This window comes from Cervus canadensis, chromosome 5, assembly GCF_019320065.1.
Source record: "Cervus canadensis isolate Bull #8, Minnesota chromosome 5, ASM1932006v1, whole genome shotgun sequence".
Taxonomy (NCBI): Eukaryota; Metazoa; Chordata; class Mammalia; order Artiodactyla; family Cervidae; genus Cervus; species Cervus canadensis.
In genome coordinates, this window is record NC_057390.1 from 22,570,819 (window position 1) to 22,584,776 (window position 13,958).

Consider the following 13,958-nt stretch of genomic DNA (forward strand, 5'->3'; position numbering starts at 1 on the left):
ATTTGTGTTTCTCTTTCTGACTGACTTCACTCTGTACAGAAGCTCTAGGTTCATCCACCTCATTAGGACTCATATGCATTCTTTTTTTGTGTGTAGTTATCCACTGTATATATGTACCACAATTTCTGTATCCATGGGAGGGAGAGGATGGAATGAACTGAGAGAGTAGCATAGACACATATTTATTACCATGTGTAAAATTGATAGCCAGTGGGAATTTGCTGTGTAACACAGGGAGCTCAGCCCAGTGCCCTGTGACAACCTGGAGGAGTGGGGTAGAGTAGGAGATGGGAGGGATGTTCAAGAGGGTAAGGAATTATATACATACATATTTGTGACTGATTCATTATGATGCATGGCAAAAACCAGCACAATATTTTAAAGCAATTATCCTCCAGTAAAAAATTAAAAAATATAATTTTTAAAATTAATAAGATGTACATAATATCAAGAGAGATGGTAGAAAAAATGACAGAATGAACTCAGAGATAAAGAATAAACTAGTGGTTACCAGTGGGGAAAGGGAGAAGGGGGCCGATAGGGGATATTAAGAAATACAAACGACTATGTATAAAATAGATAAGCAACAAGAATATATCATACTGCACAAGGATATATAGCCATTGTTTTGAAATAAATTTAAATGGAATATAATCTACAAAAATATTGAATCACTGTTTACACCTGAAACTAATGTAATATTGTAAATCAACTACTCTTCAATTAAAAAAAAAATCCAGTGGATTTAAAGTTATACCTATAGATGGAAATATACAAACTGTAAAACAGTGAAGAGAAAAGTGAAAAATAGCTGTGATGTTCTACCATTTAGTAGTTGGAAAATGTACTCTAGATTCCTTCTATTTGTAGGAGACCAATTTAAGGACCTGGAAAGTTTAAATTATGCCTATAAAATAAGGAAATGATCTAAAATTTTGCTTCTCTAAGCCACCCAGCTTTATCTTAGTTCAGTTCAGTCACTCAGTCATGTCCAACTCTTTGTGACCCCATGAATTACAGCATGCCAGGCCTCCCTGTCCATCACAAACTCCCGGAGTTTACTCAAACTCATGTCCATTGAGTCGGTGATGCCATCCAACCATCTCATCCTCTGTCGTCCTCTTTTCCTCCTGCCCCCAATCCCTCCCAGCATCAGGGTCTTTTCCAATGAGTCAACTCTTCACATGAGGTGGCCAGAGTACTGGAGTTTCAGCTTCAGCATTAGTCCTTCCAATGAACACCCAGGACTGATCTGCTTTAGGATGGACTGGTTGGATCTCCTTGCAGTCCAAAGGACTCTCAGGAGTCTTCTCCAACACCACAGTTCAAAAGTATCAATTCTCCTGTGCTCAGCTTTCTTCACAGTCCAACTCTCACATCCATACATGGCCACTGGAAAAACCATAGACTTGACTAGACGAACCTTTGTTGGCAAAGTAATGTCTCTGCTTTTTAATATGCAATCTAGGTTGATCATAACTTTCCTTCCAAGGGGTAAGCGTCTTTTAATTTCGTGGCTGCAATCACCATCTGTGGTGATTTTGGAGCCCAAAAAAATAAAGTCTGACACTGTTTCCCCATCTATTTCCCATGAAGTGATGGGATCAGATGCCATAATCTTAGTTTTCTGAATGTTGAGCTTTAAGCCAACTTTTTCATTCACCTCTTTCACTTTCATCAAGAGGCTCTTTAGTTCTTCTTCACTTTCTGCCATAAGTATGGTCTCATGTGCATATCTGGGGCTATTGATATTTCTCCCAGCAATCTTGATTCCAGCTTGTGCTTCTTCCAGCCCAGTGTTTCTCATGATGTACTCTGCATAGAAGTTAAATAAGCAGGATGACAATATACAGCCTTGACATACTCCTTTTCCTATTTGCAACCAGGCTGTTGTTCCATGTCCAGTTCTAACTGTTGCTTCCTGACTTGCATACAGATTTCTCAAGAGGCAGGTCAGGTGGTCTGGTATTCACATCTCTTGAAGAATTTTCCACAGTTTATTGGGATCCACACAGTCAAAGGCTTTGGCATAGTCAATAAAGCAGAAATAGATGTTTTTCTGGAACTTTCTTGCTTTTTCGATGATCCAGCAGATGTTGGCAATTTGATCTGTGGTTCCTCTCCCTTTTCTAAATCCAGCTTGAACATCTGGAAGTTCATGGTTCATGTATTGTTGAAGCCTGGCTTGGAGAATTTTGAGCATTACTTTACTAGCATGTGAGATGAGTGCAATTGTGCAGTAGTTTGAGCATTCTTTGGGATCGCCTTTCTTTGGGTGGAATGAAAACTGACCTTTTCCAGTCCTGTGGCCACTGCTGAGTTTTCCAGATTTGCTGGCATATTGAGTGCAGCACTTTCACAGCGTCATCTTTTAGGATTTGAAATAGCTCATTGGAATTCCATCACCTCCACTAGCTTTGTTCGTAGTGATGCTTTCTAAGGCCCACTTGACTTCACATTCCAGGATGTCTGGCTCTAGGTGAGTGTTCACACCATCGTGATTATCTGGGTCATGAAGATCTTTTTTGTACAGTTGTTCTGTGTATTCTTGCCACCTCTTCTTAATAACTTCTCCTTCTGTTAGGTCCATACCATTTCTGTCCAGCTTTATCTTAATCTGCCCTAATGACTGCTCCAGACATTATCCTTATCCCTTTTGTGTGGAACAACTGACTGGTTCAAAATTGGGAAAGGAATACAACAAGGGTATGTTGTCACTGTCTTTATTTAACTTATATGCAGAGTACATCATGCGAAATGCAGGGCTGAATGAAGCACAGACTGAAATAAAGATTCCTAGGAGAAATACCAACAACCTCAGTTATGCCAATGATACTGCCCTAATGGCAGAAAGCTAAGAGGAACTAAAGAGCCTCTTGATGAAGGTGAAAGAGGAGAGTGAAAGAGCCTCTTGATGAAGGTGAAAGAGGAGAGTGAAAGAGCTGGTTTGAAACTCAAAATTCAAAAAACTAAGTTCATAGCATATGGTCTCATCACTTCATGGCAAATAGAAGGTGAAAAAATAGAAGTAGTGACATATTTTATTTTCTTGGGTTCCAAAATCACTGCTGATTGTGACTGCAGCCATGAAATTAAGACACTTGCTTTCTGGAAGAAAATCTATGGCAAACCTAGACAGCATATTAAAAAGCAGAGACATTACTTTGCTGACAAAGGTACATATAGTCAAAGTTATGGTTTTTCTAGAAGTCATGTATGGACATGAGAGTTGGACCATAAAGAAGGTTGAACACCAAAGAATTGATTCTTTTGAACTGTGGTGCTGGAGAACACTCTTGAGAGTCCCTTGGACAGCAAGGAGATCAAATCAGTCAATCCTAAAGGGAATCAACCCTGAATATTCATTGGAATGACTGATGCTGAAGCTGAAGCTCTAATACTTTGGCCACCTGGTGTGAAGAGCTGACTCATTGGAAAAGACCCTGATGCCGGGAAAGATTGAGGGCAGGAGAAGAAGAAGGTGGCAGAGGATGAGATGGTTAGATAGCATCACGAACTCAATAGACATGAATTTGAACAAACTCTTGGAGAGTTTGTGAAAGACAGGGAAGCCTGACATGCTGCAGTCCATGAGGTCACAAAGAGTCAGACATGGCTGAGTGAGCAACAACTGTTACCCATGGATAACATCATCCACATACCAGGTTCCTGATGGTATATAAACACCTTAGACCACTTTCACTTAAATTAGACCTTTCACCTTATGCTCATGTCTCTAGCTCTCAAACTCCTAGCTTTAATAGCTGTTTTTAGATCATTAGATTTTTGAATGGTATTAATACTCTTCTCTGATTCATTGCTTTCTGTGTCCCATTCAACTTCCATCTCTGCATCCTCATTTACTGTCTCAGAAGATAGAGTCCTTCTTATACTCAGGCTCTATGATCCCACAGGCTAAATTCTGATTTACCAGCCAAAAATAAATGTTCAGTATGGGCTATAGTTTCCTGAAATGAAGTCTCAGAAAGGTTTATCCACTCAAAATGTGACCTAGGTTGTAATATCCTAGAATTTTGTCTATTCTGCTATACAAGGAATATTGAAGAAATTTGATATAGAATATCTTTTTTTGTTGTTGTTGTTGCTTAGCTTGTAACTTCAGAAATTAGTCACTTAATTTCATAGTACTGTTAAACATTAAATAAAACAGTACTGTTTTATTTCTAACTGATAGGTATTATACTTAAGCTCAAATCTCCATAGAATGACAAAATATCTCCTTAATATTTTAAGGAGATAACCTTTCCTAGGAGATATATTTTGTTACTCTCTTTTTAAGCTTTGGTTAAAACTCCTTTTAAAATCTCAGGTAAGCATTTTCCATTGATCCTCTTGGTCTTCCATCTTTTCTGATTCCTTTTTATTCTTTGGTCAACAATTTTCCAGAGACTTTTATAATAAATCTTTATATGAGGATAACATGAAATGTGAACTGAGAGATTATTTTTTCATTCTAATTGCTCAGTAATAGCATGTTAGATAAAGAATAATTTCTTATTATTTTCTGATCATTTGTATCCTCTGTGTTTTTTGTTAAGTAAGAATAGTCCTGCTAAAACCTGAAATTCTATGTGTGCTCCATAAAATGTCACTAGGATTAGCATGGCTGAAGCACTGAAATATTTGAAGAGCCTTTTTTTTTTAAGTGGGTTTTTTGTTGTTTCTTTAATCAGTTTTCCAGCTGAAAAACACATACAGAATCTACGCAGTTCTCTGGCTATACTTCCTCATCTCCGTGAATAAAGCAACAGACTATAGCACTAGTGGCTTGGTAAGAAATACTGTAATTCCCAGAATCCACAGTCCTTTCCTAGGTTCTATAGTGATTTTGGGAAGTCCAATTACATTAGGATGAAGAATGGTACAAGCACTTGCAAGGCCATGGTCTTATTTTATACAAGAAGAAGGCTTGAATTTTGATTTTGTAGTTATACTACTAGGTTAAAAATGTTATCTGGGCTATTTCTTAAAAACAACCATGATAACAACATCCCATCTTTATAACAGCTCCAAAATTGTTATTTGTGAATACGGTGTTATACAATTAGTATTAGTTCTTTGGTACACTGTTTTTTGAGCTATGTTCTTCAGACCAGATGGTCAGAATAGTCTGAACCCAACTCCAAATTGACTGAACCAGAATTTTTGTGGGTTTATGTGACTCATGAATTTACTTACACATTTTGCATCCTCCCAAGGTGATTTTTATGCCACTAGTTAGGCAGTCTTTATCCCTGGATAAGGGAAAGACTGTGTTTCAGGACAATAAAGATGATGACACATCATCATCAATGTTCTGTAATTAAAGTCAGAAGGAAGAGAATAACCATCCAAGACTAAAAAGGAAGAAATGACTTAAAATCAGTAAATATTTCACTTTCAGTATTAAAAATCATATAGTAGACCCAAAAGGGACCTTAGATTTATAGTCTAAGCCTTATAATATGACTGGGAAAACTGATAGCAGCAGCTATTATCTAGTCAGTGCTTACTACATGCTAGATATTATGCTAAGCACTATATAGGAGATATTTGATTTAACCTTTGTTGCTCAGAGAGTTGAAGATTTAAGATTATCAAGGTTGTTATCAGTAAAGCGACGCCAGACTCTAGATTTGGCTTAGGACCACATTCTTATTTTCCCTCACTGCTTCCTATTTTCTTACTGGGGAATGGTAGATACTAGCCAATTATATGTGCCTCTTGAAATGAGTTTCAAATACTTATATCACATCACATTTTCACAAAATGTTTGCCATCTACTTACCTTTTCATTTTTTCCTAAAGAATGAAGAAATAAAATTCTCTAAAATGTCATACTTTGACCTTATTCAAAGTCCAAGTACAAAGTATACTGTGTTAAAGTAAAATGACTAGGAAAATATCCAGATGTAAAGTTTTATGTGAAGAGTACCAAAAATATTGGAGTTAGTTTCCTTTCAATGATTGACTCTTAATTTTGTAATGAAGAATTATACATCGTGATCTTTAAGCAGTTATTTAATTGTACTTTCTGTGCTGTTTAGGTTCTGGAGCCAGCAATTTACTTGCTCATTATTTCTAGAGATCTGTTTGCATGTGGGCTGTGTGCATATGTTTCATCCAGTCATTTGTCAAGCATTCTTATATTTTTCTATCTCCTATAATACTTGTCATTTATGTTAAGTCTACATGAATTTGTAAGATAAAAAAGCTGCATCTTCCCTTATATTCTCTTGTGACAGACTTTGGGCACGGGGAGGAAATAGTTCCGCCTTAGGCCCCCATCCTTTTCAGCAAAATGGCCAAATAGTTTAGCATTACTGAGCTGTCATGGGCTAGTCCTGCTGCTGCTGCTGCTAAGTCGCTTCAGTCGTGTCCGACTCTGTGCGACCCCATAGACGGCAGCCCACCAGGCTCCCCTGTCCCTGGGATTCTCCAGGCAAGAACACTGCAGTGGGTTGCCATTTCCTTCTCCAATGCATGAAAGGAAAAGTGAAAGTGAAGTCTCTCAGTCGTGTCCGACTCTTAGCGACCCCATGGACTGCAGCCTACAAGGCTCCTCAAGGAAAATGAATAACTTATTCTTTTTTCAGAAGTCTTTAGTTTGAAAATTGACTTTTTTTTCTTAAAGATTATTGACCATAAATAACTCATCTTTTCATATGTTTTAAAATATATGCTATATTTCATATGTTGAGAGATATGACATGCGGTAAGTATTTCCCCATGCTTTTGCAAAATTTCAAAATATTTGTGGGAAAGAAGAATTTGCAATTAAGAGAATAACAATTATTTTCCCTTTTTTCTTTTTTTGGATGAAAAGAACAAAGGAGTATGGGGATACATCTGATTTTTTCCATTAGATCCCTAATACCTTTATATATAACACATGTATGACATTAATAAAATTGATTAAAAATTATAGACATATAAATATGGTTTAAATATTGACATTTCAATTAATAGATTACTATTCATTTTAGAAGTGATTATTCTATTGTAGCTCAACATTGTCCTCTGGCGATTTCAACAAGAAAATGAGGAAACTAAAGCATATTTCCTACCATGTATTCGCTCTACACTTGGTTTCAACCAAAATAAGTCTTATTTAATTACACACAGTTTTGCAGACCAGAGCTGCTGTTTTTCTCTCTACTCATTTTTTCATGTCTTCCCATAAATATTCTCTGAATGTAAAGTGCCTGACTGCATTTAAGAGCATTGAAACACTTGCCCACACTGCAACCCTACACACCATTAGGTAGAAAGTATTATAGCATTGCTAAATTTGCAAAAGCCTGAGTAATTTAATTTGATTCAAGTTCACTTTTAGATATGATCTATGATTATATTTATATATTATATTGAACACATATTCATTTTATTTGCCTCCAGTATACACAGCACATTTGTACTAGAAGAGTCATGCATCTATATACAAACCTTTAATATTTTTCAATTGCTTGCTAGTTTATATTCAAACTGCTTAGTTTAATAATCAAAATCTCTTATATTCTCGTCCCAGCCTACATTTCATGCTTATTATTCCTGTGTACCCGATGTTCCATTCAATCTGGTCAGTGAATTGAGTCATCTTTACATTAGTCACTCAGTCATGTCTGACTCTCTGTGGCTCCATGGCCTCAGTCGTGTCCAGCTCTTTGAGACTCCATACACTGTAGCCCACCAGACTCCTCTTTCCATGGGATTTTCTAGGCAAGAATGCTGGAGTGAATTGCCATTTCCTTCTCCAGGGGATCTTCCTGACCCAGGGCTTGAACCCTGGTCTCCTGCATTGCAGGTATATTCTTTACTGCATGAGCCTCCAGGGAAGCCCCTCTTCCCACGTGGTTGTCTTAAACATCTGCTTTCCCATCAGTTCACTTCAGTTCAGTTGCTCAGTCATATCTGACTCTTTGCAACCCCATGGACTGAAACATGCCAGCCTTCCCTGTCCATCACTAACTCCTGGAGCTTGCTCAAACTCATGTCCATCCATTTGGCGATACATTCCAACCATCTCATCTCCTGTCATCCCCTCCTCCTCCTGCCTTCAATCTTTTCCAGTGTCAGGGTCTTTTCCAATGAGTCAGTTCTCATGAGGTGGCCAAAGTGTTAGAGCTTCAGCATCAGTCCTTCCAGTGAATATTCAGGACTGATTTCCTTTAGGATGGACTGGTTGGATCTCCTTGCAGTCCAAGGGACTCTCAAGAGTCTTCTCTAACACTACAGTTCAAAAACATCAATTCTTCAGTGCTCAGCTTTTTTTATAGTCCACCTCTCACATGCATACATGACTACTGGAAAAACCATAGCTTTGACTAGGTGGACTTTTGCCGGCAAAGTAATGTCTCTGCTTTTTAATATGCTATCTAGGTTGATCATAGCTTTTCTTCTAAGAAGCAACTGTCTTTTAATTTCTTGGCTGCAGTCACCATCTGCAGTGATTTTGGAGCCCAAGAAAATAAAGTCTGTCACTGTTTCCATTGTTTCCCCATATTTGTCATGAAGTTTTTAATACGAGGACAGATTTTTTAAAAATCCTTTTCAAATTCAGTTATTAAAAATGCACCATGGAACTCAAACTAGATGACCCAGATTTTTTGTAGTAACCTGGTTTCCCCTATGATTTTTTAATTTTACTTTATTAGAAACTGTAGTTAAGTATTATAGTTATGAAAAAATCAAGTGTTACATAAAGGATCTGTGCAGACCAATAGGAATCTGAGTTTTTAGGTTAAACATGCTTCCAAGAGTGAAATTCTGTAATGATCCAACAGCATCACCTGACCTACATAATTTACCAAGGTGGGCATTTGTGGGGGTGGGGGATCAAAGTCAGTGCTCTCCTCAATTCACCAAAGGGAGAAAAACTACTATTTATTTTGTCTATTCAGAAAAACAAACAAGCAAACACAATAGGTTCTATTCTCAGTGATCAAACACAAGTCACAAAAGTAACAACAACACTAAAGAGGTTTAAAAAATTCACAATTTAGAGAAGATTCCTGAAAGTGCTCTCTGAACTAAATGAATGCCAATGCATTCATTTACAAACTTAAACATCAAAAGTAAAAAGCAGCAACCTCTTTTTATCTTAGTGGAAAATGGATCTCATTTCAGTACTTTTTGTTTTCAAGTTTTTTTTAAAGTTGGTACAAACGTGTGTGTGTGTGAACAAGTGGCAAGTGAGTTAGCAAAGTGTCAGCTCCATGAATTTAAAAAAAGCTCCCATAGAAGATAATATATTACTTATATAAAATGAAAGACTATGTTGTTCACTTGCTTTAGGTCTTTTTTTTGTTTTTCTGATGTCTTAGATATAATGAAATTATCTGCAATGCAATATCTTTGTGATGGCTATATATCTAATTACTTCTGAAGAGCCTCTCTTATAAGTGGAAGACTAATTATTTCTTGAGTTTGGAGATTCACTAAGGAAAAGTACACTCAGTCAAACCATATTGTCTTAAGGAAAGGGGAGATAATTTACCAAAGTAATGCAAGGGGAAAAGAGAGTGATGAGAGGAGGAAAAAGAGAAGTGAAGATAAGTAAACTAATACTTCCACTTAAAAAATATTTCCTCCAAAAGTAAAATGCATCTTTCTTGGGGAAAAAATCTCATAATGAGAACTCTTTGCAAGTGTTTGAGTCATATTATAGTTTGGACTTTAATTGAAAATAGATTTATACAGTTTCAGTGTGTATTATGCCCTCATCTGTGGAAGGTGATTTCATTTTTAATACCCTCTCTGTTCCTCAATGATACTCAGTCTACCATATACATTATTTAAATTTAACAGAAGCCTGTCTTTATAAACCATCTTCTCTATAATGGTTAAAATCAATAAGAAAGTAAAATATTCAATATTTATATAAAGAAAGGCCATGGCCCTTAAGTTCTTAGGTAACTAAAGCAATGATATTGCCATTAATATAGCTTCAAAGAAATAAGCAAACATGGATGGAGCCTGAAGGCTGGACAACATTCTGACTCCCTATTAGTTAATAATTAAAACAAAATAATAGCAAAATTTCAAGGCATCACAGGACTGGTGAAGAACTCCCTTCATAGTGGAAAGTAGGTTCAAGTGTGTCTTTCTCATCACTAGGCAAAAAGAAGCACATTAGGAGGAGGAACATCTGTTTTGGTAGCTGAGAAAACTAGAGTTCCTTAACACCCACTGCTGAAATTGAAGGGCTGTGGATTCTGGCTGATTCATAGAAAAAAAGGAACTCCACATCTTGGAAATAATTGAGAACAGTGATAATGCAATTTTGTTTTAATTTCTCCAATGCATCTAACAGAGTTTTGCTTATGAGAAATCAATAAATACATGCTGATGGAATGTATGTGCTAGTGCTTCTATGGTCACTGGGCTTGAGTTATAACAGCTCGTTTATGCACAGTTCATTCCTATTTGCTGCCATTGATTTGCCGTTTTTCTTTACTGCCTCATCTGGCATCTCCTCCTCAAACTTTTATTGCTCATTTTCCCTTTCTTACTTGTCATTTCTGATACTTTAATCAATCATTCCAGTTAATCAGTCCGACCTGGAATTTACTATTAGGAATTTATATGAGCTGAGTAATTGGCAGATTTTACTTTGGCAAAGTCCCTGTGTATTGGGAGACTGAATCTACAAATGGACAATGACTGGTCTATACCTGAAAATAGAATGCTATTCCACATCTTCTGCAGCAACTAGCCTGGGAAGTCAAGCCACCATCAATGCAGCAATCTACCCAGAATAGTTAGGACCTCATCAGTAACTGTCAGCTTTACTAATTTTTGCCCCCCTTTCTTTTGTCTAATTTGGCATTAACCAGAGAAAGCCATCTATCTCCACAAACCAACCACAGAGGATAGCTCACTTCTCTTGACCTGACTCGAATTTCCTCATGCCAGCAAACCTCCATGTAAAGCATACTTCAAGGCTTCCCCTATTTACCCTATAAAGCTTTCCTACTTCCATAACTACCTTTAAGTCTCTGCCCAATGCAAGTGATGGTGTCCCACTTCCTTGCTATAGCAAGCTATAATAAATAGCCTTTGCTTGTCCTCTTTTGTGATCTTCATTTATTCGCACAGAATTATCTCTCCCAGTATTTATATTGCAAACTTCCAATTTATAATTTATAAAGGAATGTTTTGCTTCTGTTTGAAATGTAAGTCAAATAGTGGGGAAAGAATTGTTTGGATTCTTGAAAGAAGCTTGAGACCAGTGATGGTGCAGCTCTAATTTCTATAGACAATTTACCAGGACTTGTTGATAGGAGAAAGTCTTGAATCTTTTAAAAAGTATGATGGTATTTGGCAACCAGACTGAAACTCTGGTTGACTGAAATAACTCTCTGCTAAACAGTTATTTTCTATCTCTTGCCTGTCTACTGTAAATGGAAGACAGTTGCTTTTTTTCCCCACCTCTGCAGCAAGAATTCAAAATGAGCATAAATTCCCTTCTAGGATTGTATTATCTTATATTTAAGAGTATTTGTGTTTTTTTTCATTGTGTATGATATTTTGGAATATTATGAAGAAGCTGAAGATCAAATAACTTAAATGTTTTAATCAAAAGTCAGAATTGGTATGTACCGGATTCATGGGTGAATCCATCTTGCTCTGACTTTCCAGATTGTTTGCTTTCTTCCAAAGCATATAATTCCTTTTTTATTATCTGTCTTATTTGGGTAATTGTCACTTCTTTGTGGCGACTGCTTGAATGATTCAGGATAAAGATGTTCAATATAGGTTTAATGGATAACTAAAAGAAACAATTTTTGTTTTATTTTATTTTTAAATTTAAAGTCTCCAAAGACAGGAATCATCTTCTTGTTCTATAAGACCCTAGAATAATTCATAGTCTATGCCTTGTCTTTTTTTTTCCCATGTTTTAAATCTTGATGGCAGTTTTTTATTTTTATTTTTTTTTTTGTCTTCCCAATTATTTTTATCAGTTGGAGGCTAATTACTTTACAATATTGTAGTGGTTTTTGCCATACATTGACATGAATCACCCATGGAATTACATGTGGTCCCCATCGTGAACCCCCCTCCCACCTCCCTCCCCATCTCATCCCTCTGGGTCATCCCAGTGCACCAGCCCCAAGCACTTGTCTCATGCATCCAACCTGGACTGGCGATCTGTTTCACACTTGATAATATACATGTTTTAATGCTGTTCTCTCAGATCATCCCACCCTCGCCTTCTCCCATAGAGTCTAAAAGTCTGTTCTATACATCTGTGTCTCTTTTTCTGTCTTGCATATAGGGTTATCATTACCATCTTTCTAAATTCCATATATATGTGTTAGTATACTGTATTGGTGTTTTTCTTTCTGGCTTACTTCACTCTGTATAATGGGCTCCAGTTTCATCCATCTCATTAGAACTGGTTCGAATGAATTCTTTTTAATGGCTGAGTAATATCCCATTGTGTATATGTACTACAGCTTTCTTATCCATTTGTCTGCTGATGGGCATCTAGGTTGCATCCATGTCCTGGCTATTATAAACAGTGCTGTGATAAACATTGGGGTACACGTGTCTCTTTCAGATCTGGTTTCCTCGGTGTGTATGCCCAGGAGAGGGATTGCTGCATCATATGGCAGTTCTATTTCCAGTATTTTAAGGAATCTCCACACTGTTCTCCATAGTGGCTGTACTAGTTTGCATTCCCACCAACAGTGTAAGAGGATTCCCTTTTCTCCACACCCTCTCCAGCATTTATTGCTTGTAGGCTTTTGGATAGCAGCCACTCTGACTGGAGTGTAATGGTACCTCATTGAGGTTTTGATTTGCATTTCTCTGATAATGAGTGATGTTGAACATCTTTTCATGTGTTTGTTAGCCATCTGTATGTCTTCTTTGGAGAAATGTCTGCTTAGATCTTTGGCCCATTTTTTGATTGGGTCATTTATTTTTCTGGAATTGAGCTTCAGGAGTTGCTTGTATATTTTTGAGATTAATCCTTTGTCTGTTTCTTCATTTGCTATTATTTTCTCCTGTTCTGAAGGCTGTCTTTTCACCTTGCTTATAGTTTCCTTTGTTGTGTAAAAGCTTTTAAGTTTCATTAGGTCCCATTTATTTATTTTTGCTTTTATTTCCAATATTCTGGGAGGTGGGTCATAGAGGATCTTGCTGTGATTTATGTCGGAGAGTGTTTTGCCTATGTTCTCCTCTAGGAGTTCTGTAGTTTCTGGTCTTACATTTAAATCTTTAATCCATTTTGAGTTTATTTTTGTGTATGGTGTTAGAAGGTGTTCTAGTTTCATTCTTTTACAAGTGGTTGACCAGTTTTCCCAGCACCATTTGTTATAGAGGTTGTCTTTTTTCCATTGTATATTCTTGCCTCCTTTGTCGAAGATAAGGTGTCCACAGGTACGTGGATTTATCTCTGGGCTTTCTATTCTGTTCCATTGATCTATATTTCTGTCTTTGTGCCGGTACCATACTGTCTTGATGACTGTGGCTTTGTAGTAGAGCCTGAAGTCAGGCAGGTTGATTCCTCCAGTTCCATTCTTCTTTCTCAAGATTGCTTTGGCTATTCGAGGTTTTTTGTATTTCCATACAAATTGTGAAATTATTTGTTCTAGTTCTGTGAAGAATACCATTGGTAGCTTGATAGGGATTGCATTGAACCTATAGATTGCTTTGGATAGTATACTCATTTTCACAGTATTGATTCTTCCAATACATGAACACAGTATATTTCTCCATCTATTTGTGTCCTCTTTGATTTCTTTCATCAGTGTTGTATAGTTTTCTATGTATAGGTCTTTTGTTTCTTTAGGTAGATATACTCCTAAGTATTTTATTCTTTTTGTTGCAATGGTGAATGGTATTGTTTCCTTAATTTCTCTTTCTGTTTTCTCATTGTTAGTGTATAGGAATGCAAGGGATTTCTTTGTGTTAATTTTATATCCTGCAACTTTACTATATTCATTGATTAG

General features: G+C 36.8%; 1 long non-coding RNA gene across 1 annotated transcript; it reads left to right on the plus strand.

Moving 5' to 3' along the window:
* Positions 1 to 740: 740 nt before the first annotated feature.
* LOC122441420 lies at positions 741 to 12,147 on the plus strand. Its single transcript, XR_006269350.1, has 3 exons — positions 741 to 750; positions 5,919 to 5,924; positions 11,917 to 12,147. It is a non-coding gene; the product is annotated as an uncharacterized LOC122441420 (long non-coding RNA).
* The last annotated feature ends 1,811 nt before the right edge of the window (positions 12,148 to 13,958 follow it).